General features: G+C 37.3%; 1 protein-coding gene across 1 annotated transcript in view; it reads left to right on the top strand.

Moving 5' to 3' along the window:
* LOC111871849 overlaps positions 1–2,324 on the top strand; it is a gene marked incomplete at its 5' end in the record, with an annotated part of 118,063 nt that extends 115,739 nt beyond the window's left edge. Inside the window, 1 exon segment of the mRNA XM_023865222.2 lies at positions 477–2,324.
* Between the last annotated feature and the right edge of the window lie 14,626 nt (positions 2,325–16,950).

The raw sequence follows: 16,950 nt of genomic DNA, 5'->3' as shown, positions 1-16,950 counted from the left end.
AGAAACGTCTTATGCTATTGCACTTATCCAGCAGAACAGATTTGTGTGCTGCAGGAAATATTCCACTCTGTTCCAGCTCTTGAAAGTGTTTTACCATGGTATGTTGGATTATTTGTGTTGCTGTTACTACAGTTGGCTAAGTTAACGTTTCTTCCAGTGTCCACATATCTGTAATTTATTGTCCAAAAGTCCTTAAATGCAGTTACTTGATCATACTATAACATCAATATGACATTACTTACCTTTGTGTTTCCTTACTACAGACTGAAATCTGTCCAAAAAGGCCATATGTGATTCCACACAAACCCGCATAACCAACTTACAGAAAATAGCATTAAAATTTTTCATTTTTTATCTGTAGTAATTACATAAAAGTTCTTATTTTTCTGTCTATAGTGATTGTGTTAATTAGTATCGTCTTGTTTTAGTTTTGTCACTGAGTTAACCTTTTTGAAGATGTTCATTTATTTATTTAGTTCTCCATGTGGCAGATGGGTAAACTACATAGTTAGTGTCAGATCAGTGCATCTGAAGTGAATGTGAAAGAGCGCTTCTACTTATGAATTTTAATGACCAGTAAGAAGTAAAAATATGATATGGTAAACTGACTAACAAGAAAATCCACTATATGGATTGCTAAATATTTAAGACAAAGAAAGAGGAGGAAGATTGTTCAGCAAGCAGTATACTTGTAAAGGAGAGAAGAGATTTTAAGTCCAATAGACTGGTACAAAATGTCGGTCATGGAGCCAAAACATGAGAAACAGTAAGGTGGACGAGATGTAATATAGAGGAGTAGCTATGTTATAGAGGGTTTACCATTTGCAACTTAATATCATTCTGCCAGTACACTAAGTATGTCATCAGTTGTGACAGATCACTTACTATATATATGCAACTGTAACAGATCTGTTGACCATAATTTATTATTGTTGTTCTCCTTATCATCAACATCATTATCATCGTCATCACCTCCATCACCATCATAATAATTAACACTGCTGTTATGCATATTGAGTCACTTGAGTCACTTGAAACAATAGGTTTATTACAACAAACTAATTTATTTTGTCATTTTGTTTTAGCTGTCACAAATCATAGTTGTATTTATTAGGTACTGGGTGCTACAACTTATAATTAAATGATGTTATGTAAGAAAAAGATGGACTTGAAAGAATTAGTTATGATGTGCCCAGTAGTATGTCATGTTCCTAAATACTGTAGTGAACATCAGACTAGTAAATAAACTGATGATATGCAATCACGCTGTGAAAAATAATGAAAATGAATTTTACTATACTGAACATGCAGAAAATTTTTGTTGCTTGAGTCGACAGTGAGTACTAACTTTGACAAAATGATGTTTAAGACTATCCATTATAAGGTGATCATAATTGAACTGAGGAATATTAAGAACATATCTGGCAGAAAATTGACTTGTCTCTAGTTAGATGTCTCAGTTAACTTCATGCACTGGTTTTCAAAATAATTTCATTCAGTTTAACTTGATAACTCTTTCTTTGTTAATGTTTCAGTTAAAAATTCGATGATTGTGTCATGATGTTTGCAGACCAGACTTAAAAAACATCCATTTTGTCAAGTTAATGTATAATGAAAATTATTTTGTTATACATGATTTTGCAGATTTGTCATATTGTAGAAAAATAATATTGTTCAGGGCCTCATTTTTATTCAAGATGTTCTGAAATATTAAACAAGTTCCAGTGAAGTACAAGTACAGAACTATAAAGAAGAAAGATAATTACGAAACAAATTCAAAGTGAACCATCTGTCATTATGATAATTCCATTATCGTGTCAAAAAGTGAATGTGAATCTAGACAAATGTTGACCGTTGAAGTGACAGAACAAGTAGAAAAAGGAGTCAATTAGAGCCGAACATGAATTCATTATTGAATTCCATGTATAAAACTTGTCACATTGCCATATAGCTGAGGCATAAATAAGTAAAAATGTTTAAATGATATCAGACTACGATGTCAAAGTTTCTGACAGTTATTAAGAGGTTCTGTCTGCAGAGAACTATAGCACAAGAGTTAAAAACTTTACCTTCCACTGCCATTTTGGATAATTCTCTTCATGGAAGTGAAGAAGTGTGTTTCAGAATGACATTATAAACTTTATGTCTGGCTAGGGTATAAGAGATTAACAGTTCATGAATGAAACTATCTAAGAGCTCAGTTGTTTGTGTATAAAACTTAATCCATTGTAAATTAATATATATATAAGATATCTAAAAATGACACCAAAATAAGGAGATTTGTGTTATCACTGTATACGTCCAATAAAATACGTTGTGACTTTAAATATTTATAATTTAAACTGTAAGGGAAAGTTTACATAGGATGTGATCACAGCATGAAATATCCAAATTATGGCTTTCTGGGATGTGATGTCGTGTAGTTTGGTAGGTAGGTGGGTACCACGTGACTCTTGTTGTTTGGTAGGAAAGTAACTTGTGCCACCTTGTGGTTTGATAGTTATTGGTATAACGCAATGTATCCATTGTGACACAGTGCAGTGTGGTAGAGAGAGACCCCATTTTGACGTTATGTAGTTGAGTAAAAAGGTAAATCTATCCCTATAACGGGCCATGGAAACCCATAAGGTTGTGAGACATCGAGGCTCCCGCATTTTCTCTAGGCAATCAGCCCACAGAGGGCAGTAAGGTTATCAGCCTTACGCGCCGGCCGCCTTTTACCCGCCAAGAGAATTCCTAGTGCTCATTTCTGTTACGGGCTGAGTCGAACCCAGGCCCATAGTGCAGCTGGAAGAATTAAGTAAATTAAAAAATCCAATGACACCAGGTATCAAACCCGCGATCTTCCGAATTGTAGCATAGTGCCTCGACCAATTACGCTACCGCATGCCCCTGTGCAGTTCAGATTCTGCATATTTACCGAAGTACATAACGTCACATGCCAGGACACCGTAACCACATAAAAGAGATGCTTTCTACTTATAACTGCATTTCTCTTTAAAAACATTCTAGTAGCTTCCGGTGTTCTCTTCATTCTATCTAGAGGGAATGCAGCAATAGGATATACATATTATTCTCACGGTCCCAAGCAGTGTTTTCCCTAATTTAATCGAAAGATGTGACGCGCCTCCTCAAAAAGTGACATATTTAATTTTAATGAAGTTATAAATTGCTCTCAGGCTAAAATCCTATTTCCATTTGCTGACGCACTTATAGAGACTACAGCCTTAGGCAATGCTATTTTCGGTCTGGAAATATACCGGAAATCATTGTTGAGTACCGGCAAACTTGTCACACATCGCTCATTTACTGTTACATTTATATTTCAACCTTGAGGCAAAAATAGAGTGTGAGAGTATCGGTAAACATGTTCCCAGAAAAGGTATTGGTCGTAAGTAAGTAATGGGCCCTAAGAGAGTTATACATAAAATATTTATCCAACTTCGTAAGAAACTTTATTTTTCAAGTGTCTATGTGTGCACGCGCTTGGTTTTAATAGTTTCTCATATATTTATGGAAAATGTACGGTTGTGATACCACAATGTCGTGGAATATTGTACTGGAGTGCCATTTTTTATTAGATATAAAAAATAGGGAATATTCTTCTGTTTACCGTAACATATATGACAAGGCATGGGTAAGAAGTAACAGTTTTTCAGGTATAAGAAAGTAGGTTAATTTAATTCGGGTAATGCTTGCTAAGATTCAGTCCAGAACCTTTTGTCTTCTTGTCTGCTGTCTCAAAACTTAAAAATTAGAATGTACAGAACTATAATTTTTCCTGCTGTTTTGTATGGGTCTGAAACTTGGTCTTTGAAATTAAGGGAGGAACATAGACTGAGGGTGTTTGAGAACAGGGTGCTGAGGAGAATGTTTGGACCGAAGAGAGATGAAGTGACAGGAGGTTGGAGAGAAGTAAATAATGAGGAGCTTCATAACTTTTACTTTTCCCCGAGTATAATTAGAATGATCGAGGTGGGCACGGCATGTAGCACACATGGGGAGAATATGAATTTGTATAGGATTCTTGTGGTAAAGGTAAAATGAAAGAGACCACTAGGGAGACTTAGACATATGTGGGTGGACAATTGTAAACTGGATATTAGAGAGATAGAATGGGATGATATGAACTGAATGGACTTGACTCAGGACATGGACCAGTGGAGGGCAATTATAAACACGGCAATGAACCTTTGATGTTGCGTCAAATATTCAATGGTACGAACTAATTCCTCATAAAGCAACTGTTTTTATACCTTGCTTAGTACGACATGCACAAATGCATCAACCTCGTATGTAACGTCATTTTCATTCCTGAATTTCTCTGATATGGACATTGAACGTAATTTAGAAAGTGTATATTGGGCAAGTAACAGGAAACAGATGAAGATAACTGATTAGTGTACTCGTATCTAGGTACAGTAAGGCACAACAATTGATGTAATCTACTGTAATTTGGTGAGTAGGCCTACCTTTAATATACAGTATTAGTGCGGTGTGTATTGTCAGTGAAAAGCGCTGTAATATGTCTTTGATATTACACATTTGGGCAATTCCACGTTAATGTTACGTTAGTCTGTACTTAACTACGTATTTCACTAAAAAATGCAACATTTTAACTCGGTTTTTGGTAGATTTTTACGTGACTAACATAAGGCTACTGTGGAAGTGCCCATTTCGGTTACAACGACATTCGTTTATAACGACACTATTTTTAGGTCCCTTTGATGACGTTATAACCAAGTTCTACTGTAATTCCATTAGGAGATGGGATGGCGTAGTCGGTACGACTGCGTACGGGCTGGACGACCGAGAAGTCGGAGTTCAAATCACGGTAGAATCAAGAATTTTCATTTCTCCATGTCGTCCAGACCGGCCCTTGAGTAGACCCAACCTCCTATGTAACGGATACGGGGGGCTCTTTCCCGGGGATAAAGCGGCCGGGGCGTGAAGCTGATCACTCATCTCCAACTAGTGCCGAGGTCAAGAAAATTTGAATCAATACATCCACTCCCCCATACGCCTTCTTGGCGTAGTGCTTAATTAGTTAAGCACATGGACAACTTCACCTTACTATTCACCTATACGTCCATTGGTCAGAATGTCTTAGAAGCTGGTAATCGCTCAGCCCGTCAAGGAAATAACCGCCTCTTTGAGAGTCCAGACGTCAACTTTCATCTTTCCAAGAGCCTCTGTCTTCTGTTCTACACGTAAAGTAAGTATTAAAATTAAGTAGTGAATAAACAAGTGTTGCAACATTGACGGACGATTAAGACATGGACGTTAAGTAAGTAAAGTAAAGGTATTCCTGTAACAGGCCATGGCGGCCCATAGAATTGTGAGATGTTGAGGTTTCCAGATTTCCTACAGAGTCGGCTTATAGATGGCGGTAAGGTTGTCAGCCTTACGCGCCGGCCGCCCTTTACCCCCAAGAATATTCCTGGTACTCATTTCTGTTAGAGGCTGAGTCGACCCCAGGGCCATAGTGCGGCTGGAAGGATTAGGTTCCGTTCTACATGTAAGGTTCTCCTTAACTTCCAAATGAAACCGTGTACATATTCCTCAGCTCTTAAATGGGCGTGCTCTATTCTGCGTCGACTCTCTCCTCTTTAATTTGATCATCTTAATAATGTTAAGTGGAAAGCAAGAGTTATTAAGCTTCTCGTCATGGAATTCTTGACACCCTCCCATTACTTCTTTTCTTACTGATTCGAATAATCTTTTCAGCACCATCTTCTTAAACACCTCACAATCCATCTATGAATAACACTAAAATCAAGGCATCTTTGAATAAGCAGTGTGATTCGAAAATCACTTTATTCCAGAACCGCTGCATAGGTCTATTTTTTACTTGTTTCATTTTGTTACAGCCTGGATGGCGTTTTATATTCAGTTAACTTTTATTTTTCAACCCTTATTAAATATACGATATTTAACAGAGGCTACATTGCTGTCTAGTCTATCTGTGATTGATTCCACTTTGCTACACAACCGGAATTCTCTGCAGCAAAAGCCAATATTAATCCTCGGAGAAGGATCTATGGATTTGAGTGTATTTAGTAGTGATTAATGCGAAGTTTGCATCTCTTCAGAGCATATTTTGGTCCTTACATGCACTGCACTACATTCTTTCAGCACAGTATACAAGTACATTAGACTAAGTATTTCATATAATTCCCATAACTACTTTCTGCAAAGTAGATGCAGAAAATTCCACGTTAGGTATAAAATGAATTTATATATGTTATTCTTATAAAATTCATGCTTCATAGTGAGAGGATCTTGTTTATAGAAGGGGTTTACACCTCCATCGTTCTCAGTGTCTTGACTGATATATCGAATATTGTATCCAAGAAAATTCCTTTTGTTTCCAATTTCACAGAGCAGAATGAGTGAGAAGCTGACAGTCAGCTGGTCAAGAAATTATTTTAACTTAAAATCTTTACCGCGCTCAAAATATCTCACCACTGAACCCTATCCAGCCTATGTCCTCACACCTTATTCCTTTAAGATATATTTGCTTGCTGCCCTCACTCTTGCACCTACGTCTCACAAACTTTCTAGCAACATAGCTGTTTGTGAAGTTGCTTACTGATCTGCAGCTGCAGTAACTGAATTTTAGACGTGCCCCATGAAGTGAAACCCTGTATAAACTACTGTATGGGAGTACGGGGAAGAAGCAATGATTCCCTTTATCCTAGTCTAAAGATATAGCACACTTGTAGCCATTCATCCATCTCAGCTGTCTATTTATCCGCTTGGTAAGTCGCAATCGATTGTTGGCCGCTAAGGTCGATTACTTCACAACCTTATTTTGACGTCATGAACCAACTTCGTCTTCTCCAAAGCTTTCCCATTTCACTGAGGTTCAGTGTTTGTAGGATGGGATTCCAACTCCATTAAATCAATTTAAACTGTAAAGAAATGTTCTTTGTCGTTTGGGAACAATGTCTTAGTGAATAAATGAACTGTTTCTCTCCACGTGTTTTTGCACATACATAAAATATTTTGCTGTCCCTTTCTCGAAAATCCAGTCCCTTAGTCGGATAGTATTGATGGTATTGATGGTCTTCATTCGGTAGAGTCAATTTTGCTCAGATAAAAGATAGTCTCTTCCTCCAGTTTGGATGTAAGTAATCCTAATCAGGAATAGTCATTTCAGCTAATTCTATGCTTTCTCCCCCTTTAAGGTTTCATATCTGTGAAAATGAAACGAATATTTTTCATATTTATATCCACTCCGGAACAAGACAGATACGTGCCGTCTACCCATTCGGTTAAATTAAAAGTTCTTAGGTAATAATTCGATAAATTATTATTTCTTTAAGTGCAAACTTAAGGTCCCAGAGGCTAATTACGAAGTTAGCACGTGTAAGAAGAAAAAAAGAAATAAAGAAAATACAAAATTAAAAATGACAATTTATATAGTAATGAAATTAGTAGTAGTAGTAGTTTCTATGTCGTCTAGGTGCCAAACACGACCTTCCGAAGTGTTTAAGGATAAAGCAAAACAAAATAGTACCTACCAGTTCCCGAACTTTGGGAAAAGCTGCTTTGTAAAATCTGTTTTGTACTTTGATCTCTCAACGTTTGAGAGTTAGTACATTGTAGGCCGCGCCATAGCTCAAGCGGTTAGCCGCTGGCTTCCCATCACGGCGGCCCGGGTTCGATCCCGGGTCTGGGAAAGTGGGATTTGTGGTGGACAAAGTGGTGCTGGGGCAGGTTTTCTCCGAGTACTTTGGTTTCCCCTGCCAATCTTCATTCCACCAATTGCTCCACAATCACCCTCACCTATCATCTGGGGCTGGTACAATAGGCCAGAAGTGGCCGCAATACAAGAGACTAAGTCCCACCCCACTAGCAATAAGAGAAATAGTACATTGTAAGAAATAGAGTTGAATTCTGCTTCCTTAACAATAAATTCTGGGGTCTGGATACCTCAGTCAGTATGGCGACTAGGCTACAGGCTGGTAGGACTCTGGAGCCCTCACAGCTTCCTATAGAATGGGTACAAAAAGATACATCCCCTGGGGTAAAGCAGCAGGATTGTGAAGGTGACCCCACACTCTTTCTAGTGCACAGTTAAGAGTATCACAACTATGTCTTAACTCCACAACATGTCTTCACTAAGTGTTCCTTAACTAATTAAACAAATTGATAAATTTACCTTTACCGTATCATTACATTCATGCTATAGAAAACAGAACATGACGTCATACATGCTTTCGATAATGTTCCGCCCTCCCACTGCATGGCGAGTGCTTGATACCGTAACGATTATCACCGAGCGGTTGGTTTGGCGGTAACGTTCCTGACTCGCATTCAGGAGATGCTTGGCTCGAATTTCTGTCGGGACGTCATCTACCCACATTGAGAGCTTTCATGAATTTCCTCAGTCCCTTCAAGCAAATACCGGGATTGTACCTCGAATAGGAAATAACTGGTTAGTTCGAAATCCTTTTCAGGTCATAAAATTTTCTACCATCCAATGCTACATAGTCTGCATACTAAGAGCGTCATAAAATAACACAAAATGTAAACGTTGTCAAACAATGATAGATCTGAAAACTTAGCTCTTGCCTTTTGGGGTTGTATAAGTGGATTATAAAACATGTCAGATAATATTTAGCATTTAGGTCATCGTTAATGGAGATTCCTTATGCGTGAAAACATAAAGAAATTGTTTAGTTTCTCACACTCTCTTCAATTAGATGTGAGATTAAAGGAAGAATCCACAGTGGATCACTAGGAACAAACGCGAGAGAAACACTTATTACTCCGACACAGTCATGTCTTTGGTTTTATACAGAGACAGCGAAAAATACCAGAAAAACGTACACCCAAAATCGAGGTACACGGTTGTCCCACAGTTCAGGAATTAAGATAAGTCGAAGTCGTGCGCTGACACTTCCAATCTGTTCATATGCTCCATAAAGCTATATAATTTGTTATATCGAACAGTCAGTGGATAAACGGCACTCAGCTTTGTAACTCCGTGTAAGTCTAGAGTTGTTCGCAACACACCAATCAAGGGATTCGAGAGAATCGTCCTATAAGGTTCAGTTCCCTTTTCTTTTACCCTCAATCTAGTCCTTATTAGCATTACAAAGCCTCTAATTTGTTAAAAAGAGAATAATAAGATAAGTGGGAGCACTACATAGCGTTACTGCATTACTCACAGACTCGAAGACAGTCGCATGTTAGCAAGTTCCTTCTCTCTCTCTCTCTCTCTCTCTCTTATGAAGTGGAGACCCGGATTAAATCCAATTATGGCCGCTTTCCACACACAAACAAAAGGAATTTTTAAACCCCGGACAAGAGCATTGTTTAATTAGCCATGTTTACAACTGCAAGCATTCATCAATATAAACATAGGAAGGTTTCGTGGTTAAAACCAGGCTGATTTCTGTCAAGATATTAATTACTAGCTTAATGATCTAATCATAGTAAACGTATTTTGCATTATGCTGTATTAAATTCATTTGAAATAATTCCTTAATATTGTCAGATCAAGAAGGACTGTCCTTCAGACTTTAAGACTGAAGAGTAAAAACAAAGAAATTCTAATTTCTAAAATTTAATTGGAACAAAGAATTAGATACGATACACGGGGAAAACAAGTGAAAGAGCATTAAAATGCAACATATCTGAACTATTCTGTGCATTTCATTTATTATTTTCTTATAAATGTAGATTGCAAGAATGAATTGTTATTGTGAACAGATATTAAATAAGGATACTTCAGGGGAATTATTTTTTAGGCTGCCGCAAATCTTCCGGCCGGTCCGGCGGAGGGACACATATCTCTCGCTTTAATTTAATCGCGCTTTCGGACTCGTAGGGTAGTCGACAGGTCAATAGCCTATACGCATTACAGTTCCTCTTGAATACTATTAGATCGATCAGCAGCTATCGTAAAATATTTTATGCATTATACCCTGTGGATTATGATGCATAGTCCCTACTCCTGTCTTTCAGTCCCCTTATTTCTTGTGTCGAAATTCTTCATGAGAATCACATATTGAAACAAATGTTCATCCATATGACAAATGAGGATTTTTTTTCTCTTGGTGGGGGTGGAGTCCAACTGGGTCCACTCGGCACGGCGGCCACTGATTGGCCTATTGTACCTGCCCCGGGTGATTATGATGATGACGAATTTGGTTGAATGAAGATTGGCAGGAGAAACCGAAGTACTCGGAGAAAACCTACCCCAACGTCACTTTGTCCACCACAAATCCAACTTGCCCAGAGTCGTGATCGAATCCGGGCTGCCGCATTGGGAACCCAGCGGCTAACCGCTTGAGCTATGGCGTGGCCTACAAATGAGGAAAAGATTGCTCCATACATTTTAGAACGTTGCAGTTCTGATTAGAGGCACTGTTCACGTGATTATAAATAAATTAATTCAGGCAGGGCAGTTACTGGACAAAATAGAAAGGACTCAAAACGCAGAACGTTCACCGAAGATGAAGTGGTTAAAATCGATGCTAGGATCGAAAATTCCTCTCATAAGTCCTTTAGAAGCCTTCAACACTGGAACCATGGTTTAAAGCGTTATATCCCAAGAACATAGCTAATCCCACAGGATGTCAGAATTCCCTAGAGTCTAGGAAATGATGGTGGGTTTGTAGGTACGCTGCTTGCAAGTCCAGTCCTAGTCTAGCAGACAAGATACAAGGAGTTGATATATAGTGCTCAAAGATAATAAAATGTCACTGCATACAGCAGTAAATGTTGAGGCCGGCAGAGTTTCCCCTCAAAAGAAAGAAGTTACAAGTAATGTCCAGAAAGCCCCGAGAACCACAGTTTAAAATACAAGTGCCAAAGTCTCCCGAAATGTTCTAGAACCTTCTAAATGCACGGAAGCTTCCACAACTTATGCTCTTCTCCCTCTCATAAGCTCAGGTCTAAATAAAAGTCTGTCGGAACTATATCTCCTGTGCTTCTTTGCATGGGGTACTAGTGGCATGTCATAAGCAAACTTTGTGGTGTTTTACTGTCCATAATGACTCATAATTGAGGTGATGCGTGTCTTCTATATTGTTAATCATTCATGGCTGCATAAGACCTCACAGTCATCGATTTCTCTTAATATTACTAACTACATACTTATAGCTTATTATGTAGTCAGTAGGATCTTGTAGTTTGACTTAGTGCATAAATATGCAACAAAAATTTCGGATTTAAATTGTCAGGTTTACTTTTTTCCAAACCTGAACTTCAGTTCTTAAATGTGAACATCTGCAGAGGCACAGTTTAATTGTTCCCAATCCTATCTGGACTTCGTGGTTCGAGACTCAGTCTTTCTCATCTTTACAACCCTCAGGGAAGGCTCCTAAGTGACTTGTTATGATTTTCTACCCAGTAAAACCCTAGTAAAATTATAGTGAACACTCTTCTATGGTGAAAATGTCTTCAACCTGAACACATGTTGTTTATTGGAAACGTTTTATTACTCCCCATATTCCAAGGATACTTGTAAGTTATTGTCCAAATTAAAAGCATTTGAAAGAAATAGAGTGAGGCAGGCCTGATCATATTCAGAAGAGACAGTAGTAAGAATAGTCTCCTTCTGTCTGTCAAGTTAAGAGATGCAAGGGCCCTAAGTAATAATTTTGCAACTTTCTCTCTGAGAAGGTAGAGGAAGAATTGGGTTGTATCACTTGGATTGACACACAAGTCTTCCAAACATATTCCCCCCACACAGAGGCTGTGGAATTCAATAGTAGGGGGAAGTGAACATCTGATACCTCAGATTGCCACTAGCCCTGAGACTTGAGAACAATGCTTCAAACACATCTGCTGCAGATGCCCTCTGTCAGTTGGCTCCATTAGAAGTTCAAGATTAATACTACCTTGCAAATATAACTTTTATGAAACTAATATTAGTCATTAAAAACATTACAGAGTTTTATGGATCTTTAATAGTAATTCTAAAACCACAGGCTGCGGTGAGATTTTATGCATAACCACAAATAGAAGCTCCGAGGTGGATGAATTGAGCACACATCCCTTCAAGTCAGGGCCACAGAGATTCAGACTGCTAGCAAAATCAACAAACTTACAACTTAAACACAATACAAATAAAACCCAGTTTACAGCATATGCTGGATATGATCTTCATTGTTTCACATGCATTATTACATATCCAATGAATGTCTACATGCATGCGTTGAAGCTCTTCTTGAAAAACTGTTAAAATTTCACTTTGCATGTATTCCTTCAGTTCATCAATTGTGTGAGTGTTTGATCTGTAAACTTCTTGGTTAAACTATATTATATTTAAGCATCCTGTTGCGCTCAACACTTCTATATGTATAACATAAATACCATTGTAAATGCAACAATGTATTATAGTTCTTTGTCTTTCTTCCTTCACACTACATGTTTCGGCCATAACTGGCCATCATCAGGTTTATTTCGCTTATGTAACTGTCACACTGCATGTAATTTAAAATTTAAATTGTAGATTAAAAAAAAATTCTAAATAAAATCGACGAGTGTATATTAACAGAGATTTTAAACACAACTAACAAAATCAGCACGGGGATTCTGGTATATTGGACCGATTGAAACGCAGCAATGACAATTGAGAAACTGGTGTTTTTAAATTTTCAATTACATGCAGTGTGACAGCTACATAAGTGAAATACACCTGATGATGCCCAGTTAGAGATGAAACATGTAGTGTAAAAGAAGAAAGACAAAGAACTACAATAAATTCTTGGTTAAAGTTGGTGGAAGATGCTGGCCAAAGACCACTGCTCATAATTCTGTTCCCAAACAGTCTCCTATATTTAAGGATGCCACTGTTAAAAGTAAAGTTGGCCCTGTGCTTAATTAGTTAAGCACTATGCCATGAAGATGTGGGGGAGTGGAAGTATAGCTCCACCATTTTTTACCTTGACATTAGATCGAGGTGAGTGGTTAACTTTAAGTCCTGGCAGAATGTAAGTGTTATAGGAGCTACATGGTCAGATTATTGTTGGAAGAATATAGATTGGCATTTGTTAGCCACTTGAAAAATTAAGTTTTTGCTCCAGATATCTTTCAGTGTTAGATGTGCCTTGAAGAAAACTGATCCAGTTAATTGTTTTATGCTTACATTGCTTCATACAGTAATAACAGGATCATGTGTTGGGATCTCTCATATCAGTTTAAGTTTTTGTGAACTCCAATCTATATTGCTCTGTGAATTTATCTTCTGGGTGTAAGTGAAACAGGTTTAATTAGAAAATGAAGTCAGGAAGGGTTGATTTCACTATTACAAAAAGACAAAAAATCCAATCACAAAAATATACTCTGTTGAGTGGGATCGTGTGGTTGCAGTTTATGCATTAATATTGTCTAAAATGATTTCAGTTTCAGACCATGGCTGTTCATACTGACAATTTCGAAATTCCAGTCACCCATGCAAGATACCTTTAAGGGATTTCTATGGTAAATAAGGAAACATTTCCAGTGATCACTGACAATTTGATTCATGTTTACAGTCTGTAACAACCCTTTCTGTTTGTTTCTGTAAATAGTTTCCATTTGTGGGAATGCAAATTCTGAAATTTACACCAGAATCTGCTTTTGTGCAGAACTACTTTTACATAGATTTCATACGTAAACACTCATTAGACCTATGTGTACATTACAAATGGCATTTTGACACTAAAAGTATTCGTAACAGAACAGAGTGAGTTACTTCTTTGCACAGGTTGGGTATTGCAGTGAGATAAAGCAGCTTGCGATTCAGGAGAAGTGAATAGGCAAGATCATAATAATTAAGCTTACTTCATGATTGTGCTACCTAAAAATCTTACTGCATAACCTGTATGATGCATATTATGCTCTGATAGGGGGATAATTTTGTATCATCTTAATTTCATGCATCCTGCTGTGCTATAATATACAACTCTTTAATGAACTGTCACAACACAGCAAATAGTAAAACATCAAAGTCAGCGTACAGCTGTGGCTTTGCTACATGTTTCGGCCACTATCAGCCATCATCAGGCAAATACATATCAACAAAAATCTGCCATTTAACTGCAATCATAAAATGGATATAACACTATTAATCGTACAAATTTAAAATTGCTTATGTAAAAATACAAAAGTTCAGATTATATACAAATTAAAAATTGGAAGTATTATAACAAGATAAAATATTAATGATGTTTTCAAAAACATTGAATCAGTCGTTAGATATACTTTGTGTGCGTTTCCATAGACAATAGGGAAATTTGATATTACTTTATATAGAAGATTTTAAGAGAGGCCCATGGTGTAGCGATTAATGAATTGTGTAATGCTGCCTCATTCGTTGTTTACTTTCCATGCAATACGGACAATTCTTCTTAATGATGAGGCAGCATTACACAATTCATTAATCGCTACACCATGGGCCTCTCTTAAAATCTTCTATATAAAGTAATATCGAATTTCCCTATTGTCTATGGAAACGCACACAAAGTATATCTAACGACTGATTCAATGTTTTTGAAAACATCATTAATATTTTATCTTGTTATAATACTTCCAATTTTTAATTTGTATATAATCTGAACTTTTGTATTTTTACATAAGCAATTTTAAAATTGTACGATTAATAGTGTTATATCCATTTTATGATTGCAGTTAAATGGCAGATTTTTGTTGATATGTATTTGCCTGACGATGGCCGATAGTGGCCGAAACATGTAGCAAAGCCACAGCTGAACGCTGACTTTGATGTTTTACTATTTGCTGTGTTGTGACGGTTCATTAAAGAGTTGAATTTTGTATCAGTTGATTGATACATATATACAATTGATCCGGCCTGTACATTCTTGCTTCCATTTGAAAAGTGAATAGATACACAAATATTGTGTTTCTGGACATTACCCATTGCCATGTTTTATCTAAAATACAACATTTTGGAGACTGGATTCTGCCTCCATCTTCTGGTGGAACCTACCCTTCTTAATGCATACTTCTAAGTGTCTGCTTCTTTCGCTGATGCAACATCTGCCACAATCACATGGGATATTGTACACACACTGCTTTATCTGCTGGACTTCACTAATCAGTCCAGTTCTCTTCAGTGTTCCATGGAGGGTAATGTTTATATTTGAAAATGGCGCTGATGTTAAAACAGTTTCCAGTGTGTCTGAATTTCTCAGAGATACGCTTGACATAAGGGGTAATGACCATGTCCTGGTATATTATATCTGAAACAGATTGGTTGCTTCCCGGTAGCTTCATTGTGGAGTCAACAAATTGTTGTGTCTATTCATTAAACATCAGATCATGTCTTATGTAACTAATTTCCTTGTTGAAATCCTTCTGATCCTGACATATGAACTTGGCTCGACTGATCAAACTTTGAAGAACACCCTTTTACACATGATGGGAGTGATTGGACTTGAAGTGCAGATAACGGCCTGCACGAGTAACTTTTCCAGTATACTTTCATGGCCAGTTTAGTACCCCTCTTCATGACCAAGACATCCAAGAATGGAAGGGTATCATTTGCTTCAACTTCCATTGTGAATTTTATGGTAGGTTTAATGCTGTTTACATGGTGAAGAAAATGCTGCAATCTTGCTGGTCCATGTGACCAAACCGTGTAAGTGTCATCAGTGAGTCTGGGCCATTTAGCAGGTCTGTTATATCCAGTGCTCTTTCCTCAAAGTGTCACACTAACATATAACGGACCACCAGAGATACTGAATTTCACATTACCATACCCTCTTTTTGCCAGTAGAATTTATCCTCAAACTGGAAGGACAAAGTCGTTAATCAGATTCCAATAGTTATACTTTCTTCAACTTGTGAAGGTGAGCATTCTAGGAAAGAATGATCCATATTGAGTCTATTTCTTATGATCTGTAAGACTTGTTCCACTGGTTCATTGTTGAATGGACTGACATCAAAACTTACAAGGTAGTCTTCATTTTGAAGGTTGATTCTCTGTATTAATTTTATAGAGTGTTCTGAGTTCTTCACGAAGGAGTCTGTATTGCCAACTAGAAAATTAGATATATACCATATTTATTTGCACTGAAACATAGAGCAATTCTCACTGTCAACTTGCAGTCCTGTGCATAACTGCTAACAACTTTTGACTGCTACATTCTGTCAGAATACTGATAGAATGGCATGCTTTAGGCTTTCCGGTATGAATGTATGAGGGGTAGGCCTCCTCGGCCCTTGCACCGCGACCTACAGTGGTCTATTGTGCTTAAGGGCTTTCAGGTATATAAAAGCCTAAGTAGATGTGCTTACTTTTATTTTTAGATATGTACAATATATAAATTTGTCTCTGCTATATTACTGCTCACTAATACACACACACACACACATTACTTCCCTCTTCATTCTTAGTATTCTTTTTGCTGCTTCAAGAATTCTGTATTCCTAATTCAACAGATGTTTCTTTGCATGACAAAGTAACAACAAACTTGTGGTTACAGTAACTTATCAAACCAAGTCTGCTGTAGTAATACAGTAACAATGTTAATTTTTTTACTACTTTCCAACTTTTCCTCCAGCTCTTAGTCTATGATAGTGTCATGTACTTAGGCTCACTACCTGTAATAGTGGGCTCTGGACTGGAGGATTGGATTTATTAAAGACTTATTTTACAACCACTCTTAATCACCAACCATTTTGCAATAACTCACAATATGTTTTTTAAGTCTGTTTTCATTAGTCATTGTTTGGTTACAGGTCTAAATAATGGTTATTCCTCTGCAAAGTTTTCCTCATCCATTTTTTGTAACAGATTTTAATATATTATATTTAAGCATCCTGTTACATTCCACACTTCTATATGTATAATATAAACTCCGTCGTAAATGAAACACTTTATTGTAGTTCTTGTCCCCCTTCTTTCATACTACATGCTTCGGCCGCAATCGGCCCTTATCGGGTGTATTTCACTTCATGTAGCTGTCACACTGCACTCAATATTAA

This window comes from Cryptotermes secundus, unplaced genomic scaffold, assembly GCF_002891405.2.
Source record: "Cryptotermes secundus unplaced genomic scaffold, Csec_1.0 scaffold1315, whole genome shotgun sequence".
Classification (NCBI taxonomy): Eukaryota; Metazoa; Arthropoda; class Insecta; order Blattodea; family Kalotermitidae; genus Cryptotermes; species Cryptotermes secundus.
Note: the sequence above shows the minus strand (reverse complement) of the source record. Positions and strands in the feature narration are given on the sequence as shown.